Genomic DNA, 5,717 nt, shown 5'->3' with positions numbered 1-5,717 from the left:
ATTCATTGGCCGAATAGTGCTTAGCACCGCCCCAACGCGCACGTAGGTGAGCTATATCAGCGTGCTGCGCGCTGTTTCATCAGATTTAATTTCCTTCAGGAAGCGAATCATCTGTCGCCCATAGGAAAGCGTTTTTTGTCGTGTTCTCAGCTATTTTCCTTATAAGCGCAGTTTACTCCTCTTCAGCGGACACGATGAGTTACAGAAGATGCGTCGGGCCGTGTGACCGGTTCATCGCAGGAGGAGAAACTCAAGACAGGTGTGTGCAATGTTTAGGCCTACACCACGCTCAAGCAGCGCTTAGCAGCCTTTCTGATTGTCAGCACTGTGATAACCTGCGGCTAAAAGTATTACGAGGCTCGCGGCCTTCTCTAAGAAGGTAGGCCCCGCGTTTAACCCCCGCTGTCTCGTTTCTCCGGTTGCAGAGGCGCCGCACGAGACGGTCGCTTTGGGCGATGTATGCGAGCCGGAACTCATAGAGGGTGAGACAATGGAGTTTTCTCCTTTTCTCTTGCTCTCTCCAGGCCAAGTGCAAGCGCTCGAAGAGCATTACGGGGATCCCGTTGTCTTTCTCAATGATAATTTGCGGCCTATGTGACGAAGACGTGCTGTCCACAGTGGCCTCCGATTCGGAGGGTTTTTTGGGTGAAGTGTGTAGTTCTCTCCCTCTGAGTGGACAGGAGAAATGCACTTCCCCGTCTTACAGCGAACTGTTAGACGTTGTAACACGTGCTGTGGAAAAGTTGGGGTTAGAGTGGGATAGCGAGCCGATTAAAAAATTAGGCCCAGTCGAAACTGGACGATCGATTTCGGTCTAGCCGCACTCCATCTCAGCCCGTAGGCCTCTCCCTTTCTTCTAAGACCTCCATCACGAGGTTTCGAAGTCTTGGAAGCAACCTTTTCCGGCTCGTATCACTAATCCCGCCTCCGCTGAATTCGCCACGGTTTCTAAAATGGCAAAACATGGATATGCGGCGATGCCGGCCGTAGAAGAGACTCTTGTGGCACATCTTGCGCCGTACTCGGCTCTTCCGTCTTGGAAGTCCAGACGACGAAAGGGTGGGGGGAGACACAATAGCGGGGAAAACAGGAAGAAAGGTGGCAAAAAGGGGACATCACAAAGGGAACAGGGTGGCGTGTGGGGAGAGCAAACAGGCCACCTGGAAGGGGTGGCACAAACAGAATGGTAAAGGCAGAGAAAAAAAAAAAGACACCCTGGCACAGATCGGAAAAGCACAGGGGGGGGGGGAAGAAAAAAAAAAAAAAAGGGCGGAGGAGAAATGAAGGGGAACAAGAGGGAAAAAACGAGAAGAACAGAAAGAAGGAAAAGGACAGGGGGCGGAGGCTCTGAGGAAAATAAAAAGGGAAAAAAGACACGTAACGGGGAAAGAAGGGGGGGGGGAGATAGGGATGGAGGGAAGTTCCTGTTTCCCCTTTTTTGTAGGGCTACCAACACACTGCGCGCGCATAGGCCAGCTCCATGGCAGTTGGGATAAAGTCAAAGGGGGGGAAAAATAAAGAGAAGGGGGAAGAAAACAACAAAGAAAAAAAAAAAAAAAAAAAAAATAAAACAGGAATCAAAAAAGAGGGGGGCAAAAAAGGCAGGGGGGGGGGGGGGCCGGTGGAGGGGGGGCGCCCCATTCCTTTTTCCTCCCTGTCCGGAATGGCTGATTGGATTCATCACGCCGTCGTGGAAAAGTTTAGAGCACTAAACACCAGTCACTGCCGCTTTTGGTCAGCTCATCCCGTGCAGGGCTAGGGACGTAGAGCGTCCACCACCTGGGGCTTCGTTCAGCGAGCGTCCCTACCTTGCAGCGCCTTCAAAGGGTTTCAGCACCATGAACCTTCAGCTAGATTACGCCCTTGCAGAGACTGGGGCCCTAGGTCATCATGCCACTCTCACACCACGCAACGCAAACGGCTAGACCTGAGTTTGACGGCCAAGTGCTCTCAATCTCAGGCTTCCATACCATTTTTCCTGATTCGTTGCTCGTTCGGAGGCCGGCCCTCCTTTGGAGAGTGGGGACAAACCGCACAAAGCATATCACCTCTCGCTTTGTGGCCTCCCCGACAACAAATCTTAACGTCCACCGCATTTACTGCACCTCGGGCAGTTTCAGGTGGTCGAGTCCTTATGACGAGCCATCGGACTGCTAACTCCCTCACAAGATACTCTCGGGTGCGGTCCAGCCTTCAGATTTCTAGGGACAAATCCAAGGGTCATGCAGCATGGCCCTTATGACCGCCTAATGCAAAGTCCCCACTCTCGGGGTGGTGGAGCCGCCGACCTGACATCTGTTAACGTCTTCCTGTTATGGCAACCCCCCGGCCACTCAGGGGTTTTGGGGCCTTAGCGGAAACAATCATCGAATACGCCCCTACTAAAGCCCTAGCGGACTATTGGGGCCACAGGGGAAACGCTTGCCCGAACTTCCTCACACAGTGGTAACTACTCAACTGTTCACCATGGTTTCCCCATTCCATTTTGGAAAGGCAACCCCTCCTTTCAGCAAGGGGGTTTCTTCCTACGACGGTACTTCCTGGGGAGGCACTCGATTTTAACTCCAGAGATTGATCGTCCTAAGAAAGTTACTATAGAAAGGTAACCCACGTCACCTCACTCTGATGTAGTCCGACTTTTACAGCCGTATATTTTGGTTGTGCCCAAAAGATGGTGGTTTACGGCCCAATTTTGGACTTGCGTCGTCAAAATCTTGGCACTCAGGTGAGCAAGTCAAGATGCTAACAAGTGAGTCCATTCTGTCCTCAATCCAATCCAAGGATTGGTGTTGTAACCATCGATCTAAAGGATGCATACATTCACATCCAGATCGTCAAGAGACACAGGAAGTTCCTCAGGTTTGCTTTCAAGGGCAAGGCTTACCAATTTTGTGTTCTTCCATTCGGACTAGCTTTGGATCCTTGAACATTTACAAAATGTATGGACGCAGCTCTGGCCCTGTTGCGGCTCCAAGGCTCAGATTTTGATTCACCTGGACCCGTTGGTTAATATTAGCTCCATCTCATGATGAGGCAGCTCCACATCAAGATTTAGTACTCGATCCATCTGTGAGCCTTGGGTACGTACAACCTACGACTTGGTTCGTGATCAACACTACGGACGCATCCCTTACCTGGTTAGGGGGGCGGTCCATCAGTCTCCAGTCAGGGGTCCCGGCGGAGTTGCACGTGTTGGCACAATAACGCGTTATTGAGATGCTAGCAGTCTTTCTGGCCTCATCACAGTTTTTTTTACCTCAGCTGAGGGGTTTTACATTCCCGCGCCCCTATACAGAACTGCGAGGTCTTTTTGCTTTTTGGCTCAGACCAAGTTTCTGTCCGTCAGGGCAGTCTAGTCCCCAGGATCGCCTGAAACTCAGGGCAAGACTTGCTATCGGCGAGTTGGCGGAGGGAAGACTGGGATTGCGAGCCCCCAGTTGGTGGATCTCCATATGGCAGAGTTCGTCCGAGCGGAAAGGGACTTGGGTTTTGCGTTGAGCATGACTAACGCACTGCCTGCTTCTGCTTCCCTGTCTCCCCTTCCCCTAGGTCTAAATGCCGCTGGCCCCACGTATGCCCAGGACCAATCTTTATGCTTTAAACATGCCTTTTGCAACAAGCATGGTGCAATACTACGAACCTAAAGTGAAGTAAGTCAAGGTGACTTCACATTGTTTAATTGATGGTTTTTAGTGTTATGCAAGGAATGTAAACCATCAACTTTCTGAAAGGTCTCTTTTCAAAGATTTTTTCATTTTGGATGAATCTCAGTTTTCCACTGTAGCAGCCCAAAATGTGGTTTCTGAAGCATACCATGTTTTGGAATGAAAATTAATCTGACATTGATCCACTCATGCATACATAGCCCAACAAACACTGGTTCTTTCATACACACGAAATGACATCATGCTGCCCAAGATCAGTGATGTTTTGCTGTAAATGTATTGTGCCCCGATTTTTTGATTCAGACTTTATTGGCAGAATGAATAACATTAATTTCAGTTTGCCTTTAATTCAGAGTCATTATGCTTTGAGTTGGGTCTTGAAAGTTCTAGTAATAGTAGACTTTCTTAATATAGATTACAAAATGGTCTTTTGTGTTATATTTCCACTTGCACTTACTTAAGTTTGCGTTGGGGTTTTGATAAGTGATAGTATGATTTTATTAAATTATATTTATTTGGATGTTTTATTAATAAAAAACGAAGAGGTGATGTTGACCAAGTCTAGGGTCAGTGCACTGCTGCTGTTTTTGCATTTTATGCCCTCATTTAGAGTACATTAACTTCTCAAAGCAGCTTTACAGAAAATGCATGTCTACATTACAATTTAGCCTGATCTGTACTATAAATACTACACTTTGAAAGAAAACAGCACATCCTTGTGACGCAGCTGATACAGAAGAGCATATGCAGCATACTGTGAAATGGAGAGACACAGAGGAGAATGTTGACAAAGGAATTATTGAAAAAGTCGTTATTTTTGTTTTCTTCTTCTACGGTTGAACCACTGATGGCAGATGGACTATTCTGACGATGTCTTTCATACTTTTCTGGATCTTGACAGTGTTACTTGACAGTCTATGAGACAGTCACAGGCCTCCCGGTTTTCATCCAAAATATTTTAAATTGTGTTCCGAAGATGAACAGAATTTCCACTTCATATAAAAAAACATTCTGTAAAAATATTAATGACAAAATATCTGTATTTGGTTTTATGCATTGCATAAGTTTGTGTGTTGCTGTGGTTACAAAATGATTTTTTTAATTAATTTTTTTTTTAATGTTTGTTACTTTCAGCGTTCTTTTTATTTAAGAACATGGTTGGTGCATTTTGCTTTGCAATGCTAAAACCATTTGAGGTTTAAATAACGCTGTGTGAATTGTGGTATTAAGAATTTGTCCCTCCGTTCCTTTCAGTTGAGAATTTATTTATTGTAATGACCTGTAAAAAGTGGATTCAGCATTGGGGGACATTTGCACATATTTTTACTAAAAAATAAATAAATTCATAATGTATTGCTTGTGTGTTTTCAAAGACACTCATGACTTAATTTATAATTAACTCGTAATACAAAAAAAGTTACCCTTTAATGGCACGAATCAAGCAGTGTTAATAGGTATTACTTTCGTGTACTAGTCTACTTGAAGTTGTTCCATTTAGCACAAAAAAAAGTACCCTAACTACACTTAAGGTTATACTTTAGTAATAATTTAATTACTAATAAAAATAACACAGTAGTACAAAAGCGTTGGCCAAAATAGCCACACTTTCAAGTTAACTAATCATTAACCGACCTTTAAGTATACTGAAAATTAGTCTGGCTGAAGTAACTTTTGGTATCTTGTTTAATTTTTTTTAACTAGGTCTAAGGAGCCTAAGGTGTGCCAAGAAAATATTCCCGTACACGATTACACAAACCACGCCAGCACGAGCCTGCAAACCTTGATACAATTCAGAATTGGCTCCATGCTTTCATGTTCTTTACCACCAAATTCTGGACCCTAACCATCTGAATGTTGCATCAGAAATGAGACTCATCAGGATCAGTGCCAACTTTTTCCCTGCAATCTTCTATTGTCCATTTTGGTGAGTCGGATGCGAACTGTAGCCGGTACCGGTTCCTGTTCTTAGCTGAACAGGACGGCACCGCCGTTGTGTGTCTTCTGGTGCTGTAGGCCCATCTTGTTCCGGGTTCGACGTTTTGTGCGTTCCCA

This window comes from Cyprinus carpio, chromosome A3, assembly GCF_018340385.1.
Source record: "Cyprinus carpio isolate SPL01 chromosome A3, ASM1834038v1, whole genome shotgun sequence".
NCBI lineage: Eukaryota > Metazoa > Chordata > Actinopteri > Cypriniformes > Cyprinidae > Cyprinus > Cyprinus carpio.
This window is presented reverse-complemented; position numbering follows the sequence as displayed.